General features: G+C 43.0%; 1 non-coding gene across 1 annotated transcript; it reads left to right on the top strand.

Moving 5' to 3' along the window:
• Nucleotides 1-10,629: 10,629 nt before the first annotated feature.
• TRNAV-AAC (transfer RNA valine (anticodon AAC)) lies at nt 10,630-10,705 on the top strand. Its single transcript has one exon. It is a non-coding gene; the product is annotated as a tRNA-Val (tRNA).
• Nucleotides 10,706-21,375: the final 10,670 nt, after the last annotated feature.

Raw genomic sequence — 21,375 nt, 5'->3', positions numbered from 1 at the left:
TGCACAGGATGTGAGGTGCAATAGGAATGTAATTGCAGTGGTGGGATTCAGCCGGTTCGCATTGGTTCTGCAGAACTGATACCTATTTTTTTGTTGAGTTCAGCGAACCAGTTGTTAAAGTGGCACTTTTAATCAGTTCTCTCTAAAGTGGTCACCTAGGCAGCTGCCCAATGTGGAAATCACAAATTTACATTCCTTATTGTTTGTTTTTTGTGGACAGAGAGGGACAGATAGGGACAAACAGGAAGGGAGAGAGATGAGAAGCATCAGTTCTTTGTTGCGGCTCCTTAGTACATTGATTGCTTTCTCATATATGCCTTGATGGGGGTAGGCTATAGCAGAGTGAGTGACTCTTTGCTCAAGCCAGCGACTTTGGGCTCAATCTAGTGAGCTTTGCTCAAACCGGATGAACCCGCACTCAAGCTGGGGTCCCGAACCTGGGTCCTCCATCTCCCAGTCCAGCACTCTATTCACTGCGCCACCGCCTGGTCAGGTTCCTTACCATTTTTGAACTTTCATCTGCACAACAGCATATTCTAAGCGCCATAGGTGAAAAAAAATTTCAAGTGAGGATGACAATACAGAAGCAATATGGAAATATCTTAGGTAATGGTTTTATTGTTTTTTGTCAGGTATGAATATTTTTTTATTAATATTTTAAATTGTAACAATCTAGTTTTGTTTTGTATATACCTCTTTTACTCTTATTTAAGTATCAAATGCATGAAATAATAAACTACCTTATCGGTATATCATTTTTATACTTAAAACAGTCATTAGGGCAGAGAACCAACCAGTTAAATTGTTTGAATCGCACCACTGGTAATATGAGAAATCTGGGGCCAGCCCTCCTTGGCTCCAAAGGGACTTAGAAACTCCAACAGTTAGTGCTGAAGTAACAGCTCTGTAGTCACGGGTCCTGCCAAGACTTTGCTGACTGAGGCAAATGAATCTGCCCATAAAAAGTCTGAACTCGCTTGACAGGAAGGAAAACTGGAAGTGGCCACATCTTCAAATTTCCCTAAGGAGCAGAGATGGGAAGGAGAAGAGAAATGGGATATTTTTGAAATACTAATTTATTAAATTGGATTAATTTACCTGGAAGTGCATCATGTAAATTTCTGCATTTGACATATAGATGGGGCATATAGACAAAAATTGATTATGTCTATCTTAGCCAAGTATTCACACTTATCGCCAGAAATGGTACAAGCACAAATGTGGAAGGGGTATAGTATATGACTGATAATATTCTTGTCAAAAAGATCTAACAGAAATCTAAAGGAAGCAAAAAGTTCTGATTATACCTATTTTATCATAATTAAATGAATTACTTGTTTTTTGTGGTAATTACTTAGATATATCCATATGGTAAAAATCTGCAGAGCTATGCACCTAAGATGTATATATTTTACTGTATATAGGTTATATATTACTTTTTTAATTGCCTGCATTTGAATGATACAGTATAATTATTGAGTAAATTTTAATATAAAATGAATATTAGATGATAATACAATGTTAAATGTCTTTGTTGTAATAGCTATATTATGGTTATAAAAGATTATATCCATGTGTATATAATCTTCAACATTGGTTTATGATTATTGAGTATTATAAATAAATACATATAAAATATATGGAAAGAATATTGCATTAGTCATCGATAATTTGTTAATGAGATATAGAGTATATGGGTGTTGTACCAACTTTTATGCTTAAAAATTTTTTTTTAATTCTTTTTCACAGAGACAGAGAAAGAGTCAGAGATAGGGATAGACAGGGACAGACAGACAGGAACGGAGAGATGAGAAGCATCAATCATCAGTTTTTCATTGCAACACCTTAGTTGTTCATTGATTGCTTTCTCATATGTGCCTTGACCGCGGGCCTTCAGCAGACTGAGTAAGCCCTTGCTCGAGCCAGTGACCTAGGTCTAAGCTGGTGAGCCTTGCTCAAACCAGATGAGCTTGCGCTCAAGCTGGCGACCTTGGGGTCTTGAACCTGGGTCTTCCGCATCCTAGTCCAACACTCTATCCACTGTGCCACCACCTGGTCAGGCTGAAAATTTTTATTTTTTAAAGAAAATTTTTAATTAAAACTTTTTTAGAGAGAGAGGGGAAAGGGGAGGAGAGAGAGAGAGATAAGAACACAGACCTCTTCCAGTATGTACACTGACTGTGGATCAAACTGGCAACTTCTGTGTTTCCGAACGACACTAGCCAACTGAGCTATCCAGCCAGGGTTGTTTGATAATTTTTAAATAAAAACTTCTATTTTAAAATAAAATACCCAGTTTACTTTTCAAAAAGGTGACCTCCTATTTAAAATCACAAGCTATTTCTCAACCCCTATCAGCATCATTTATCTTTCACACTGCTCTAGCTTTCTATATGAATGATAGATGAAAAGGACAAGAATTACAGAAGGAAATGGACTGCAAGTTACTTAGGAATTAATATTTTAAAAATCAGTCTTTGTCCTCTCTGTCTCTCTAATGTATTACTACATGGTTAATAGAAGACAGCTACAATCTGATACAGTGACCTGACGTATAAGTGGGGGCTACAAAACAAAAAGATGGCAAGCATGTATATTGGGTGAGATGTTAACGATCTGCAAAGATTAAAGGTGCATGAAGTCCAAGACCTAGGTTTCAGGATCAGTCATGCTATTTCAGTTGTTGATTGCAATGTTAAGTTTCCCCAAACAGAATGTTTCCCTGGCCCACCACGCTGCCTCCCATTGGAGTGTCTGGAGACACTATGCGGCCAGGGCTAACAGCAGAATTTGAGTATTGACAGCAAGTTTATAAATTAAGAATTTGCTGCTCAGTACAAAGGTGAGAATGTGAGTCCTTTCATTAACTTTTATTTCACCCTTACTTTCTACAGAAAAAACTAATTTGAGAGACTGTGGGAACAGGCATTTAAAATAGTCGTTTGTTGGGAATGCTGCAATGGTATATTCATTTATTGAATCATTTTGTCTAATTTTGGTATAATACAAGGTAAGAGAAGGCAGAAGGATAGTGAGCAAGGGTAGGACATTTTTCTTAAACTACTCTGTTCTGCCTTTGCACTCTGTTCTGCTTCCACCTTTATTGAGATAAGTTACATTTATTTATATATTTTTTTATTTAGCAAGACAGATAGGAACAGAGAGACATGAGAATCATCAACTTTTAGTTGCATCACTTTTTAGCTGTTCGTTGATTGCTTCTCATACATGCCTTGACCCCTTGTTCAAGCCAGTGACCTTGGGCTCTAGCCAGGAAATTTTCAGCTCAAGCCAACGACCATGGGACTGTCTCAATGATTCCCCATTCAAGCTGGCGACCCCTGCTCAAGCTGCAAGCCTTCACTCAAGCCAGATGAGCATGTGCTCAAGCCAGTGACCTTAGGTTTTGAACCTGAGATCTCAGCTTCTCAGGCTGATGCTCTATCCATTGCATCACCATCAGGCAAGATAAGTAATTTTTTTTTTAATGATAGTAGTCACTTTTGGATGCCAATCATAAAAATTGTTTGCAGAATATGCTCACCTCAGCAGAAGTGGTCCAAAAATTTTCATATTCAAGAAGAGGTTTGTTATTGGCTAGTTCAGCAATGCCTTGGCACAAGCCTAAAAGAGAGAAGAAGAGGGAAGTAGCCACAACTCTTAACATGGCTAAAAGTTTTATGATAAAAAACTCAGACTATAGTCAAGAAAAAGGTGAATACACAATACGATATACAGATGATGATATAGAATTGTACACCTAAAACCTATATAATTTTATTAATGTCACCCCAAAATATTCAATAAAAATGTAAATAAATTAATTAATACAAACAACAAAAAGGATTATGAATGACAACCAGCCTGACCAGGCAGTGGCGCAGTGGATAGAGCATCGGATTGGGATGCAGAGGACCCAGGTTCGAAACCCTGAGGTCACCAGCTTGAATTCAGGGTCATCGGCTTAAGGCCAAGGTTGCTGGCTTGAGCAGGGGGTCACTCTCCCTGCTGTACCCGCCCCCCCATCAAGGCACATGAGAAAGCAACCAGTGAACAGCTAAGGTGTCGCAATAAAGAATTGATGTTTCTCATCTCTCTCCTCTCCTTTCCTATCTGTTCCTGTCCCTCTCTCTCTCACTAAAAAAAGAGAAAAATAAAAATAAAAAACATGACAATACTGCCACTTCTAAACCCTGGACCCAAAGCTACTCTAGTAAATCTGGTAATAGTGCTGGTCTGAAAGAGGAAAAAGCTCAATTTGAATTAGCCTCAAATAGAAAAGTGATGGAACGAGCCACTTACCATTTAACAGTCTGTAGGTTGGAAAATGTTTTTTTGTAAGTGATCTCTGTTTGCTGAAGCTCATACTCTACTGTTAGACATAATGTTGTTACTAAGTTGATTTCTAAGTCAAGTGATTTGGCCCTGTTCTTTTCCCATCATTGAATGTAATTATAGTTTCAGAGGGAAGTATAAAATGTTGATATGCTCAGAAAAAGAAATGCCAGAAACTGGTCAATGGCACCAACTTGAATTTCTTCACTATGTTCACGCCTATGCTATAACTCCCATCTGCTACCCCAGCCACTGTGTGTAGAAGACACTCTAAGGTAGGGCAATTCTTACTGCTATCACTTAAGGATGCTGCATCGACCATGCTTAAACTTCCTTAGAATCACCTTGCAGGTGAAGACTCTTCCTCCCCAAACCACCTTGCCTCTCCTTCGCAGGGCTCGGATTTACATCATGTTATAACAGTTCTCCCAGCCTCTTGGCTGCCTTCTCATTTTGCTTCACAGTGGTGTCTACAATAACTCTCTTGCACACTTAATTCCATCTTGACATCTGCTTTTTGGTGCACATAAACAAATACATAGGGTGACAGGAGCAGTTAGAGAAAACCTGATAACATGAAATTCTGGAGCTGGCTCACTGACCTGCTGGTGAACATAAAAGGACAACATTCTGAGTGCTATGTGAAGGATGCGTGGTCCCTGATACACAATGGTGGTGCAATTATTGAAGACTTCACTGGAGCTGACCTGAAAAAATGTCCCGGTGTCAGGGAATTCCCTTGTAAATGCAACAATTAAGAATTTGGGAAATATAGGGTCTACAAAGTAGTGGAGTTGGTTGGTTATTGGTATATATATGTTCTATTAATAACCATCAACAAAACAATGAAAACCTGGGGCCATTAACAAGCATTGAAAGACTAATTATTGCCCTGGTCAGTTGGCTCAGTGGTAGAGCCTCAGCCCAGCCTGTGGATGTCCCAGGATCAATTCCCAGTCAGGACACAGAGGAGAAGCAACCATCTGCTTCTCCACCCCTCATCCTCTCCCTCATCTTTCTTTCTCTTCCCCTTCCTCAGCCATGGCTCAATTGGTTTGAGTACATCGCTCTAGGCACTGAGGATGACTGTGAAACCTCTAACTCAGGTACTAAAAATAGCTCTGATGAGAACATTGGCCCCAGATTGGAGTTGCCAGGTGGATCCCAGACGGGGCACATGCAGGAGTCTGTATCTATCTCCTCTCCTCTCACTTGGAAAAGAAGAAAAAAGACTAATTGTGAGATGTGAGAGTCAGAGACCCTCTAAAAGTTCACTGGGTCCTTATTGTGTTTCTAGAACTGGAGTCCCCAAACTATGGCCTGTGGGCTGCATGTGGCCCCCTGAGGCCATTTATCCAGCCCCCGCCACACTTCTAGAAGGGGCACCTCTTTCATTGTTGGTCAGCGAGAGGAGCATAGTTCCCATTGAAATACTGGTCAGTTTGTTGATTTAAATTTACTTGTTCTTTATTTTAAATATTGTATTTGTTCCCATTTTGTTTTTTTACTTTAAAATAAGATATGTGCAGTGTGCATAGGGATTTGTTCATAGTTATTTTTTTTAATTTTTTATTCATTTTAGAGAGGAGAGGGAGAGACACAGAGAGAGAGAGAGAGAGAGAGAGAGGAGAGACAGAGAGAGAGAAGGGGGGGAGGAGCTGAAAGCATCAACTGCCATATGTGCCTTGACCAGGCAAGCCCAGGGTTTCAAACCAGTGACCTCAGCATTTCCAGGTCGATGATTTATCCACTGCGCCACCACAGGTCAGGCTTTAAATTTTTTTAAATTTTTTTTTTAATTCACATAGTTATTTTTATAGTCCGGCCCTCCAATGGTCTGAGGGACAGTGAACTGGCCCTCTGTGTAAAAAGTTTGGGGACCCCTGTTCTAGAAGAATGGACACAGCTGAACAGCAAACAGAAGCTCTAATAGCTAAAGTTGCGGAGCTACATAGACTTATATATTTAGCAAAAGCAGGTGTTGTGCTAAAGTATGCAACCCGGTTGGGAAAATCGTGGACCCTGAAACATTCGGTGAAGACATTGGAATGGATGCCCCGTCAGAGTGTCAGCTCTGTAGATCCCTATGAATTCTCAGAACTTGCAGAGGAATTCTGTGGTTTCCTAATAAGAACTAGCACTACTTTTGTGCTGGAAGATGTTGTACAGGCTCCCGCCCCTCAAGACTCTTCATTATTATGCAAATAACAGAGTTAAATTCCAGCATAATACAGCTGGGGAAGTGGTGAACCTGGGTAGGGAGAAGAGAGTATATACACCAGAGGCTCTGCAGACATTAATCAGCATGTATTAGCAGGAGGTAGGGAAGTAATTTTCAAATTAGATTTTGAGAGGAATTGATCAAAAGAGCTAAAACAACACTAGATAAGCAAGAATTCACTGAATTGGGGAGCACTTTCTCTTTGCATGGGATTTAATATCCTAGCAAGGATCCCTTGAGATGGGACAACTTTATTGCTTGGCTGATTCTTTCTTTCTTTCTTTCTTTGTTTCTTTCTTTGTTTCTTTCTTTGTTTCTTTCTTTCTTTCTTTCTTTCTTTCTTTCTTTCTTTCTTTCTTTCTTTCTTTCTTTCTTTCTTTCTTTCTTCCTTCCTTCCTTCCTTCCTTCCTTCCTTCCTTCCTTCCTTCCTTCTTCCTTCCTTCTTTCTTTCTTTCTTTCTTTCTTTCTTTCTTTCTTTCTTTCTTTCTTTCTTTCTTTCTTTCTTCTTTATTTTTTACAGAGATAGAGAGAGAGTCAGAGAGAGGGATAGGTAGGAACGGACAGACAGGAATGAATGGAGAGAGATGAGAAGCATCAACCATCAGTTTTTCGTTGTGGCACTTTAGTTGTTCATTAATTGCTTTCTCATATGTGCCTTGACCATGGGGCTACAGCAGACCGAGTATTGAGCCAGCAACCTTGGGTCCAAGCTGGTGAGCTTTTTTGCTCAAACCCAGATGAGCCCGCACTCAAGCTGGCAACCTCGGGGTCTCGAACCTTAGTCCTCCACATCCTAGTCCAACGCTATATCCACAGTGCCACGGCCTGGTCAGGCTGCTTGGCTGATTCTTAGAGGTCCAGAAAAAGTGGCCACCAGCACTGGGCAAAGTAGGAATTGCCAAGCTCCCCTGGAAGAGGGTAGAGGAGGGAATCAAGAGGCTGAGCCAAGTGAGGCTTCAGGGATGTGAGATAGGACACCCACCAGGAGTTGTTCCTTAGATGGACCCAGAGGACCCAGCATTCACTTAGGCCATTAGAAACGTGCTAGAGAGGAGGCACAACTGCTGAGAAAGTCATCAGTCCTCTGCAGACAGGGCTGGTGGTAAGTGAACAGTCACAGAGCTGGAGTTGTTAATGTCAATCTGGGGATGATGGTCCTGAAGTAAATGGTGGAGCTCAACCAGTAGAAACGGGGAGGTTGCAATTAACAGGAAAGTTGGAGAGCAGCCTTACAGGGCTCTGAAGCATGACATCCCCAGCAGCACAGGAAATGGGCAGGCAACAAAGATGCACATGTATATGTATAGATATTTACATATTTTTAACTTGAATGTAAATACTTTTATTTCAATATTTTCCCAGTTGTATTGAGATATAATTGACATAATATTGTACAAGGTTAAAGTTTTTATTTTACATATGTATGTATTGTGGAAACAAATGTTTCTTATTGTTTACAATCCAAAGTCAAAAATAGAAGAGAAAGAGGCTGAGGGCAATCACCCTAGCTAAAAGTCACTATTGGCCTGACCTGTGGTGGCGCAGTGGATAAAGCATCGACCTGGAAATGCTGAGGTCGCCGGTTCGAAACCCTGGGCTTGCCTGGTCAAGGCACATATGGGAGTTGATGCTTCCAGCTTCTCCCCCCCTTCTCTCTCTCTCTCTCTCTGTCTCTCCTCTCTCTCTCTCCCTCTGTCTCTCCCTCTCCTCTCTAAAATTAATAAAAAAATAAATAATTTTTTTTTTAAAAAGTCACTATCTCTGATTCTGTTTCCAGACCTGAGCTGATTTTCACATGCAGAACCTACTAAGTGATGAGCTGACTGGTTTCCTGGGAGGAAGGCTTATGTACCTCATGACAAGTAATTTTTATAATGATTCTCCCAGTCCTTCCCCAAAATGATCTATAGTCATTTTTATTTTTTTTTGAGAGAGAGAGTATGTTTATTAAAGCTGGGGACAGTGAACCAAGGAAGGGCTTAGGATAGAAGAGGCAACAGGAGCGAGCTAGGTGGGACCACTTTGGCTCACTGGTAAGTCGGAGAAATTGGGACCCTGGAGACAGGTTAAGGGGGTAAGCCCAGAACAAACTGCTGCTACTTGTTGCTCCCCTGGTTGCAAGTCTCATGGAGACTCTTAGAACATAAGGAGAGGCCTGCACTGCGGTGATGCAGTGGATAAAACCTCGATCTGGAATGCTGAGATTGCCAGTTTGAAAGTGTGGGCTAGCCCAGTCAAGGCACATATGGAAGTTAATGCTTCCTGCTCCTCCTCCCTTCTCTCTTTTCTCTCTCTCCTCTCTAAAAGTTTTATTTTGTATGTTTATTTTTTAAAGAACTTAAGGGAGCCTGACCAGGGGTGGCACAGTGGATAGAGCGTCGGACTGGGATGTGGAGGACCCAAGTTCGAGACCCCGAGGTTGCCAACTTGACCACGAGCTCATCTGGTTTGAGCAAAGCTCACCAGTTTGGACCCAAGGTTGCTGGCTTGAGCAAGAGGTTACCAGTCTGCTGTAGCCCCACGGTCAAGGCACATATGAGAAAGCAATCAATGAACAACTAAGGTGTTGCAATGGAAAACTAATGATTGATGCTTCTCATCTCTCTCCGTTCCTGTCTGTCTGTCCCTATCTATCCCTCTGACTCTCTCCCTCTGTCTCTGAAAAAAAAAAAAAGAACTTAAGGGAGAAAAAAACATACCTGAGAAAGAAATGGGGAAGAAAGGCATGGGTGTGTTCCAGAGGGAGCCCACCTACAGTAATTTAATCATGTGACTCTATGGAGGGGCAATAAGATATTTTGAAGACTATTGGGACACAAGGTCTGAATTAACATTGATATTCAAATTATAATCACAACCTATCTCCCCACCCTGCTTTTGTTGAATTAGAAGCATAAAGCATTCAGGTAGTAACTGGAGTCCTGACTAACATGTAGCTCAAGTAGATGCCTTTGTTTTCTGAATACACCCTAGGGATCATTTCCCCAGTCTTTGAATGTATAATTGAAATTGTTATTCTTTTTTTGTGTGTGTGTGTGTGTGGCAGAGACAGAGAGAGTCAGAGAGAGGGACAGATAGGTACAGACAGGAAGGGAGAGAGATGAGAAATATCAATTCTTCATTGCGGCTCCTTTAGTTGTTCATTGATTGATTTCTCATGTGTGCTTTGATGGGGGGGGGGTACAGCAGACCATGTGACCCCTTGCTCAAGCCAGCGACCTTGGGCTTAAGCTGGTGAGCTTTGCTCAAAACAGATGAGCCCACGCTTAAGCTGGCGACCTCGGGGTCTAGAACCTGAGTCCTCTGCATCCCAGTCCGACGCTCTATCCACTGCGCCACTGCCTGGTCAGGTGAAATTGTTATTCTTGACAGTTGAAGTAACCTCCACTTGAAGTCCTTGGTCTATGGGGTAAGAGCTATCATAGCAGGAAGATCAATTCAAACCTTTAGAAATTGCTTATCTCGTGTACATAGATTCTAAATTCCCTAGTTCAGGGGTCCCCAAACTACGGCCGGCAGGTCGTATGCGGCCCCCTAAGGCCATTTATCCGGCCCCACTGCACTTCTGGAAGGAGCACCTCTTTCATTGGTGGTCAGTGAGAGTAGCACAGGAGGCATATGTATCCTGTTCTCCTGGAGTACTGTATGCGGTGATGCCGCAAAGCATGGCGTCGCTCACAGTACAGTACTACTTCCGGTGATGCAGGACACACGTGTCACGGCTCCAGAAGCGCGTCATATCACTTGTTATGGCTAGCAGTGACAAATATAGAACTGGACATTGACCATCGCATTAGCCAAAAGCAGGCCTATAGTTCCCATTGAAATACTGGTCAGTTTGTTGATTTAAATTTACTTGTTCTTTATTTTAAATATTTTATTTGTTCCGTTTTGTTTTTTTACTTTAAAATAAGATATGTGCAGTGTGCATAGGGATTTATTCATAGTTTTTTTTATAGTCCAGCCTTCCAACAGTCTGAAGGACAGTGAACTGGCCCCCTGTGTAAAAAGTTTGGGGACCCCTGCCCTAGTTAATAATTAAGATTTTGTAACATCAAGAATGGGTAGGCTGGGCCCTGGCCGGTTGGCTCAGCGGTAGAGCGTCGGCCTAACGTGCGGAGGACCCGGGTTCGATTCCCGGCCAGGGCACACAGGAGAAGCGCCCATTTGCTTCTCCACCCCTCCGCCGCGCTTTCCTCTCTGTCTCTCTCTTCCCCTCCCGCAGCCAAGGCTCCATTGGAGCAAGGATGGCCCGGGAGCTGGGGATGGCTCTGTGGCCTCTGCCCCAGGCGCTAGAGTGGCTCTGGTCTCAATATGGTGACGCCCAGGATGGGAAGAGCATCGCCCCCTGGTGGGCAGAGTGCCACCCCATGGTGGGCGTGCCGGGTGGATCCCGGTCGGGCGCATGCGGGAGTCTGTCTGACTGTCTCTCCCCGTTTCCAGCTTCAGAAAAATGAAAAAAAAAAAAAAAAAAGAATGGGTAGGCTGGAGGTAATACAACCAGTTAAAAATGTCAATAACTGTTGGCCCTGGTCGGTTGGCTCAGCGGTAAAGCGTCGGCCTGGCGTGCGGGGGACCCGGGTTCGATTCCCGGCCAGGGCACATAGGAGAAGCGCCCATTTGCTTCTCCACCCCCCCCTCCTTCCTCTCTCTCTCTTCCCCTCCTGCAGCCAAGGCTCCATTGGAGCAAAGATGGCCCGGGTGCTGGGGATGGCTCCTTGGCCTCTGCCCCAGGCGCTAGAATGGCTCTGGTCGCAGCAGAGCATCGGCCCTGGTGGGCGTGCCGGGTGGATCCTGGTCAGGCGCATGTGGGAGTCTGTCTCTCTCTCCCCATTTCCAGCTTCAGAAAAATATAAAAAAAGATAAATAAATAAATAAAAACAAAAAATGTCAATAACTGTTAAAGAAATGCTGTAGACAAGAATTTCTTTCTTTTTTTTAATTTAATTTTATTTATTTTTAGAGAGGAGAGAGAGAGGGAGAGGGAGAGAGAGGAGAGAGAGACAGAGAGAGAAGGGGGAGGAGCTGGAAGCATCAACTCCCATATGTGCCTTGACCAGGCAAGCCCAGGGTTTCGAACTGGCGACCTCAGCATTTCCAGGTCGACGCTTTATCCACTGCGCCACCACAGGTCAGGCCAGAATTTCTTTTATAAGACTTTATTCATTTTTTAGAGAGGAGAGATCGAGAGGGAGGAGGAACAGGAAGCATCATCTCTCATATGTGCCTTGACCAGGCAAGCCCACGGTTTTGAACTGGTGACATTAATGTTCCAGATCAATGCTTTATCCACTGCACCAACACAGGTCAGGCCTCTAGAGAAGAATTAAAGCAATGGTAGTAAAATTACAAGTCAAGAAGAAACAAGTTGATGAAAACATAAAAGGGAATAGCCTGGGTTTACTTAACTTGGCCTGATTCCCCATCCTTCTTCATCCATGATCCTCACATAGCAAGCAGGTCAATTGCTCAGGGGGCCAAAAGTTCTTAACAACAACCTTCTGCCATGACAACAGGACAACGTGAATTGAGCTTTCCAACTCCAATATGTGTAAGACATTCCATTTGTTTCATAGAAAACAGATTTTTTTTTTAAAGATTTTATTTATTGCCTGATCAGGCAGTGGCACAGTGGATGGAGTGTCAGACGGGGACGCAGAGGACCCAGGTTCGAAACCCCGAGGTCGCTAGCTTGAGTGCGGGCTCACCAGCTTGAGTGTGGGATCATAGACATGGTCTCATGGTCGCTGGCTTGAAGCCCAAGGTCACTGGCTAGAGCCCAAGGTTGCTGACTTGAGATGAGGGGTCACTTGCTCTGTTGTGCGCCCCCCCCCATCAAGGCACATATGAGAAAGCAATCAATGAACAACTAAGGAACCGCAACAAAGAATTGATGCTTCTCATTTCTCTCCCTTCCTGTCTGTTTGTTTCTGTCTGTCCCTCTCTCTGACTCCCTCTCTCTGACTCTCACTGTCTCTGTCAAAATATAAAAAAGATTTTATTTATTCATTTTTAGAGAGGAGAAAGAGAGAGAGAGAGAGAAGGGTGAGGAGCAGAAAGCATCAACTTCCATATGTACCTTGACAGGACAAGCCCAGGGTTTTGAACCAAGGACCTCAGTGTTCCAGGTCAACACTTTATCCCTTGCACCACCGGAGGTTAGGCAGGAACAGATATTGATGAAATGCATTCCTATGCAAAGGACAGAATGAGAAAGGATTGGTTTGACCAGCCAAGGTTACAGCTAAGGACACAAATTTAGGCTATAATTAAATCTGCAACTCTTATTGGAGAATCTACCACCAAATGAATTCCCTGCCCAGTCATCAAAAGTTGCCCTCCCCATCTCCTTCTCTGAGACTTCCCCTCTCTCCTAACCCCATCCTCTGGGTTATACAAAATGAATGACAGACGTTACTAGTCTGGATTCTGAATTTAAGATTTCCCTAATAGTGACTGTTGTGTGTAGGTTTAATCTGATTGCAAGCCCACTTTTTTATGACTTAAGTGAAGTTGTTTTAATCCATTGGTTCACGACAATAGCAAAGACACAAAAATATATTATTCTTTAGCAGTAAAGTTTTGTTGACATAAGTAAGATAAGGATGTCATCATCCTACATCTGTTGTCATTGATAAGCAGTCAGCAACCCAGCAGCTAAGGGGCTCCACTGAGAGCTTATGAGATAAAAAACAGTTGGGAAGCAGCTATGGCAAGGGTCCACTTAAACTAAATACTGAGAGTTTGTGAGAGCTATTCTATTCCAGAGTTTAGTTTGGGAGAAGGGACTTTCCTTAATTTAAAAACCCTCAAAAGACCATTAGAGCATTCTCTTCTCTCTTATCACCACACAGATGGTGGTGATAAACCACCCCTGCATCCAGTTGAAAGACATCAGCCTGCCTACCAGCACTAACGTCTTTGTTCCCTAGCAACATCCTCCAGCAACAGGGACTTTTACTTTTGCCCTGGAGGCTGATGCCATCTCTCCAAAGTGGCTACTAGCATAAAAAGGCACATCTCATATTAAATGTGGGCTTTATTTCTTTTCCTTCCCTTGCCTGGAACAATTGTATGATTTCTTTGTCGGGCTGTCTGGAGTATATTTTTATTTTACCCATTAAGAGATGCTTTATCCACTTGCTTGATCTGTAGTGGCACAGTGGATAAAGTATCAACCTGGAATGCTGAAGTCACTGGTTCAAAACCCTGGGTATAAAGCCAGTAGCTGTGGCCACCATCACAGCTGCCTGGCCCATGCAGGTTTCGCATTGGATTTGGACAGTCGGTAAAGAAACAATGAAGCCAAAAACTGATAGGCCATTACCTTTAATCCTAGCTTGCACCTGGTGGGCAAGTAAAAACATACACTGGGCTCCTAAACCCACTCATTCAGTGCTCACAAAGCTACTGACTTATCCGAGTTTCCTACAATCAAAGGTTTCTAGCTCACTATCCTTATTCACCTCTGTTCCCCATCTCCTTCTCTCTGCACAAACTACACAAACTGACTTCTCTTTTAGCATTCTGCCATCTTGGCTGCTTCTCCTCTCCTCCACGTGGCCTTTATCTGTTCTTCTTTCTCTGCTTTCTCCTCTAATGCTAATCTCAGGAACCAAGAGAAAGCAAGCTTCTGGTCTGCCTCACTTTATAATATAGAAATCAAAACCCTTAATCCAATATACAAACAAGAAAGTCTCTGATACAAAGTCACTTATCTGAGGCATAATGGGATTCCTCATGAGAGTGCACCACCCTACATCATGCAATCAGTAAAGGGGGTGGGGAAAAGGTTAGTCTTAAAACTAAGCCTTAAACTATAACCACCCTGCCTGCTTACGGCTTGTCCCCCACACCCAATGCAAACTATAAGCAAGCAAACATATATATCATATTTAAAAACTTACTCGAACAACATTCCACACCTTTTGCTCGTTTACAATATAAAGCACAGGTATTACTGCACAAGGAAATTAAGCACATTACACAAATTACAACAACATGACAAATCATTCAATTTCAACAATTACAAAGGTACATTTCACCAGTTCTGAGCACTTTGCCAAAAGCACAAAATGTCCTCGGCCTTTTTTCTAGCCATGGGAAAAGCTTCCTGGGACAGGGGAGTGCTTCCTGCAAAGCCGTCCCCCACCCCCATCAGAGTATTTCACATTGTCCAAAATCCATAAGTCCATCCAGCAAAGGAGCCAGTGTTCACTCCAGTCATAGTCCAGGAATCAGTCCATGCACATGGGGCCTTAGCCACCCCCCTCATCCCTACCATCCTGGCAGGTCTTACACTGTCCCAAGGAGGAGCACGTGGCAATGGCAGTCAGCATTTCCATCTCTGCTCCAGAGAGCATGATGGCATTCACCCCTATGTCCCCAAATCGCAGACCTACTGAAAAGCCAGTAGCCATGGCCATTATCACAGCCGCCTGGCCCATGCAAGTTCGCATAGGATTCAGACGGATGGTAATAAAACAACAGAGCCAAGAACTGGTGGGCCATTTGCTTTAGTCCTAGCTTGCACCCAGTGGGCAAGAAATACACAAAATGGGGAAACACTTCCCTTTCCATTCAGGGCTCCCAAAGCCACTGACTTATTCGAGTTTTCCTAGGATCAAAGGTTTCTTCCTCACCAGTCTCATTCACCTCTGTTCCCCATCTCCTTCTCTCTGCACAAACTCTGCACAAACTGGCTTCTCTCTCAGCACTCCACCATCTTGGCTGCTTCTCCTGGCCTCTTCACGTGGCCTTTCTCTGCTCTCCTACAGCGTGGGTATCTCCTGGAACGTGTAATCACTCTTCTCTGGGAACAACGTGATCTCTCTTCCTTTTAAAACCTTTTGGTACACCTGACCAGGCGGTGGCGCAGTGGATAGAGCGTTGGACTAGGATGTAGAGGACCCAGGTTGGAGACCCCGAGGTCGCCGGTTTGAGCGTGGGCTCATCTTGTTTGAGCAAAAAGCCCACCAGCTTGAACCCAAGGTCGCTGGCTCCAGCAAGGGGTTACTTGGTCTGCTGAAGGCCTGCAGTCAAGGCACATATGAGAAAGCAATCAATGAACAACTAAGGTGTTGCAACGCGCAATGAAAAACTAATGATCGATGCTTCTCATCTCTCTCCATTCCTGTCTGTCTGTCCCTGTCTATCCCTCTCTCTGACTCTCTCTGTTTCTATAATAAATTAATTAATTAATTAAATTAAACTGAACCCCAAACGCAAGTCGGTGTAACATGATTTAGAGTAACTTGTTGCACCTAATTAAGAGCCTTCTCTTTATCAGGCACTGTGCTGAGTGCCAGGAGAATAAGATGAGAACTTAAGAGTGTCATAGGCTGGTAAGGGAGATATGTCAGTCTGTGAGAGATACGTCAATCTGTGATCAGCGTTTATAGCATATCCTTGAGCAGCAGCGCAGAGGGGCGTCTACTCAAAAGGGGGTTGGGCCAGACGAAGAAGGCAGCAGGAAGCAGCTGCAGCAATCTGAATAACTTGCATTGATGGAGCCTCTGTTCTGAGCTAGACACAGTGCAAGGTTCTGGATAGACCGAGGGGGGCCCGAACATGTCTGCCTGTTGCCCTCTGAAGCCTGCTTTTTTTTTTTTTTTTTTTTACAGAGACAGAGAGAAAGTCAGTGAGAGGGATAAACAGGGACAGACAGACAGGAACAGAGAGATGAGAAGTCCAATCATCAGTTTTTCGTTTGCGCATTGCTACACCCTAGTTATTCATTGATTGCCTTCTCATACGTGCCTTGACCGCGGGCCTTCAGCAGACTGAGTAACCCCTTGCTCGAGCCAGTGACCTTGGGTCCAAGCTGGTGAGCTTTTGCTCAAACCAGATGAGCCCATGCTCAAACTGGCGACCTCAGGGTCTCGAACCTGGGTCCTCCGCATCCCAGTCCGATGCTCTATCCACTGCGCCACCGCCCGGTCAGGCTTCTTTTTTTTTTTTTAATAAATTTTTATTTTAATGGGGTGACATCAATAAATCAGGGTACATATATTCAAAGAAAACATTTCCAGGTTATCTTGTCATTCATTTCTGCTGCATACCCATCACCAAAAGAGAGATCGTCCTCCGTCACCCTTTATCCAGTTTTTTTTTGTACCCTCTCCCTCCCCTTCCCCCTCTCCTTCCTTCCCCCCCCCCCCACCCCCGTAACCACCACACTCCTGTCCATGTCTCTTAGTCTCGCTTTTATGTCCCACCAATGTATGGAATCCTGCAGTTCTTGTTTTTTTCTGATTCACTTATTTCACTCCGCATAATATTATCAAGATTCCACCATTCTGCTTTAAGTGATCCGATGTCATCATTTCTTCTAGCTGAATAGTATACCATGGTGTATATGTGCCCCATCTTCTTTATCCAGTCTTCTATTTTTTTTACAGTGATTAAAAGCCTTTAAGCAAACTCTTGGCCAATACAGCAAGAATCCATAAAAGAGTAGTGTCCTTAACATGTTCACCAAGTCCAAGTTGGCCCCATCACCATGCCAAATCCCTGAGAAATGCAACCCAACCACAGTTCAGTCTGTTAGGAGCTGTCACAGGGAGCAGGAGTCCAGGAAAAGTCCACACAGGAAAAGTCCACATGGCACTGGAATTGTTGTCACCATTCTATACTTTGCAGCTCATGTCCAAGTCCCAATGACAGCTGCTTCTAGCTGGTAATAATTCAGGTAGACTGGAAAAGCCATTTGCAGCATGTGTGGATATGGAGCTTCTGTTCTCCTCTGCCTGGAGAGTTGAGACCAGGGTGCTTTACCCTGGAGCTCTGTGACTGTGGCATGGTAAAGAGAACCTTGGGATACACTAAGCTGGGTGGCAAAGGTAAATTCATAATACAAGTTTGCAAAAGGGGGAAGGAGAGTTCTACATTAGGAGTAGGTCCCAGCCTGAAATATGAGTGGGGCATTGAGGTAGGAGGGATAAAGGAAACACTATATACTAAGCAAAGCAGCAGAAAATAGGACTATCAACACCCACAACAGAGATCTTTTTAACTGGGGAAATAAAGATAAAGAAATAAAATCCCAAACCTAGACAGAATTATGCAATCCCATGAATTTCACGAAGGAAAAAACAGAGAATAACAGGAGCAAACTCTTTTAAGGACGCTCCAGGAAGTTGGCTAATTATCACAAAACCGTCAACAGTACTGTATTACAATATATAAATGTTTCATATTATCATGTTGTACACATTAAATTTGCATAATGTTATGTGTTAAACATACTTTAATTAAAATATGTATAGATTTAAAGAATGAGGAGTCACAAGAATGAAGAGGGGGTAAAAGAATGTTCTTGTTTTTAAAAAACAGTTTTAATTTTTAAATTAAAAAAAAAAAAAAAGCCCTGGCCGGTTGGCTCAGTGGTAGAGCGTCGACCTGGCATGCGGAAGTCCCGGGTTTGATTCCCGGCCAGGGCACACAGGAGAGGTGCCCATCTGCTTCTCCACCCCTCCCCCTCTCCTTCCTCTCTGTCTCTCTCTTCCCCTCCCGCAGCCGAGGCTCCATTGGAGCAAAAGATGACCCGGGCACTGGGGATGGCTCCTTGGCCTCTGCCCCAGGCGCTAGAGTGGCTCTGGTCGCGACAGAGCGACGACCTGGGCAGAGTATCACCCCCTAGTGGGCGTGCCAGGTGGATCCCGGTCGTGCGCATGCGGGAGTCTGTCTGATTGCCTCTCCGTTTCCAGCTTCAGAAAAATACAAAAAATAATAATAATAATAATAAAATAAATAAATAAATAAAACCATCCCTGAATCTGATCGAACCCACTAACAATAAATGCAAAGGATAGAAAAACAGGCTAAATAGAGGAACAAATGGAATTAGTAAAATCCAAATAGGAAACTTCAGGAAATTTACATAGTCCTTTAAACAATAAGAAGAACAACAAAATTATAGGGAAAAATAAAAGATAAAGGAAGAATTTATAGAGAAAAGAAAATTTAAGGCACATATCAACAAATCACAATATGTAGACCAGGCCCTGGCTGGTTGGCTCAGTGGTAGAACATCGGCTTGGCATGCAGGAGTCCTAGGTTCAATTCCCGGCCAGGGCACACAGGAGAAGCGCCCATCTGCTTCTCCACCCCTCCCCCTCTCCTTCCTCTCTGTCTCTCTCTTCCCCTCCCACAATATGTAGACCGTATCAGGATCTTAATGTAAACAGTTGTTAAACAAGAAAATGAGAGAAAATATATGAAATAATTGGATATTTAAATACTGCTGCTATTTGTCAGACTGAGTAGTTTGATACTATTAAATAATTATTTAAAATTATTTTCAGATATGAAAAAGATATTGTAATTAGAAAAAAGTTTTCTGCCCCCTCCCACCACCCGGAATTTATAAATAAAATGACAAGAGTTCTGGCAGTTCCTTCAAAATAGCCCAGGGGAATAGATGGTGGTTTAGATTAAATGAGATGGGCTAGAAGCAATAGTTGTTGAAGTTGGGTGATAGGTTCATGACGGTTCGTGATATTACTGTCTGCTTTTTACGTGTTTGAACTTTACAGCATAACATTTTCAAAAAGAAAAAGAAAAAAAACCCAAGATAGCAAATAAGATCATTATACTGTAATAAATGCTAAGAAGGAAAACAACGGCAATGAAATAGTTTTCCCACTTGAGGTTCTGCCCTAGCCTAAGGCACCGGGATCAGCTCTGCTACCAGGTCAGCTCCTTCCCAAATGACTGGGGAAAGCCCACCGCGTCTTTCATGGCTGTATTTCCATCCATGGATTCACTTTCTAACCTGAAGCAAAGGAGCTGAGATTGCACCCTTTATCTGCCTAATCCAAAATCACTTGGTCACACCTTGATCTGGTGTAGGCTTCTAGACTTTTAAGTGCATTTACTTTAGTTAATTCTTTACCCTGAAGGCTTGTTGAAGCACAGATTCCTGGAGGTCTGGGGTGGAGTCTTAGAATTTATTTTTTCAATTATTCAGTAAACTGAAGCTGAGTTCTTGCAGACCACATTTCCAATCTATTGATAGTACACATACACTAAATTACACTAATCTGGGCTCCCTGGGTCCTCAGACTAATGAATCAAACCATTTTCTTAGGGCAGAGAAAGCCCTGTGACTCCACTGGATGCCAGTGCTGCTATAGTGTTTGCTAATGTCCTCTTTAGTAGCTCCTGCTCCTTAGAGTGACGCAGAAAGGTCTGCGACAGAGGGAGAAAAGAGACAGGAAAATATGTGTGATTTCTTCAGGCTCATCTCTTGTCACCCCCTGCCTCTAACATTATGAGCCAGCAATTCCTATGTGCCAGTAGTTATTTTTTTTTTAATTTTTATTTCAGATTTTATTTATTCATTTTTAAATCTAAAGGAGAGAGAGAGAGAGAGAGAGAGAGAGAGAGAAGGGGGGAGGAGCAGGAAGCATCCACTCCCATCTGTGCCTTGACCAGGCAAATCCAGGGCTTTGAACCGGCGACCTCAGTGTTCCAGGACTTTATCCCCTGCGCCACCGTGGGTCAGGCAGCCTGTAGTTCTTTCTGCATTCATTAGTCCACTTTCCTTCATGTTTTGGCTTTTGTTGCTCTTATTCTGAACAGCCAAACCCTTTCCTTCTACCCAGCTCACTGGTATTGCAAGCTTAATATTTATGTTTAGAACTAAATACAAGAAATACAAAAATCAGTCAATGAGTGCACAAATAAATGGAACAACAAATTAGAGTTTCTCTCCCCGTTCTCTCTCTCTCTCTTATATATATATGAACTAAATCCAAGAAGGATATGTTAGTTAAGCCCTACAGTTTTGTTTGTTTGTTTCTTTTTTTTTTTTTACAGGGTCAGAGAGAGTCAGAGAGAGGGATAGATAGAGACAGACAGACAGGAACAAAGAGAGATGAGAAGCATCAATCATTAGATTTTTGTTGCGACACCTTAGTTGTTCATTGATTGCTTTCTCATATGTGCCTTGACCGCGGGTCTTCAGCAGACTGAGTAACCCCTTGCTCAAACCAGCGACCTTGGATTCAAGCTGGTGAGCTTTTTGCTCAAGCCAGATGAGCCCACGCTCAAGCTGGCGACCTCGGGGTCTCAAACCTGAGTCCTCCGCATCCCAGTCCGACGCTCTATCCACTGCGCCACCGCCTGGTCAGGCTGTTTTGTTTTTTTAAGCCCTACAGTTTAAATCTAATCTCCCAGTGAATAACACACTCATAGGCATAAATCAGTTATAAAATAATTTTGAATCTTTTTTTTTCTATTTCTGCCATAATAGCATCATTCAATCCATCACTGCTATCATCTGAGAAATGTTTATAACTATTTATTCCTTGTAACTTGCAAGAGTTTTCACTTCCAGTTTTCTCCCAAGTCTTTATTCCCTAAGGATAAAAATTTATTTTTTATTCTATTTTATTATATATTTTTTATATTTTATTTATTGATTTTTAGATAGAGGGAAAAGAGAGAGAGAGAAGGGGGAGGAGCAGGAAGCATCAACTCCCATATGTGCCTTGACCAGGCAAGCCCAAGGTTTCGAACCGGCAACCTCAGTGTTCCATGTCGACGCTTTATCCCACTGCACCACCACAGGTCAGGCCTATTTTATTATTTTTTAAAATCTCCACTTTATTCTGTAATTGATTTTTGGAGAGAGGGGGTGGGGTGGGGAAGGAGCAGAAAATGTCAACATGTAGTAGTTAGTTGCTTCTCGTACGTGATTTGATCAAGCAAACCCAGGGTTTTGGATGGGCACCCTCAGCATTCCAGGTTGACTGCTTTATCCGCTGTGCCCCCACAGATCAGGCAAAAAAAAAAATTCTCTTTTTAAAAAAGTA

The sequence above is a fragment of the Saccopteryx leptura genome, chromosome 8 (genome assembly GCF_036850995.1).
Source record: "Saccopteryx leptura isolate mSacLep1 chromosome 8, mSacLep1_pri_phased_curated, whole genome shotgun sequence".
NCBI classification, from domain to species: domain Eukaryota; kingdom Metazoa; phylum Chordata; class Mammalia; order Chiroptera; family Emballonuridae; genus Saccopteryx; species Saccopteryx leptura.
Note: the sequence above shows the minus strand (reverse complement) of the source record. Positions and strands in the feature narration are given on the sequence as shown.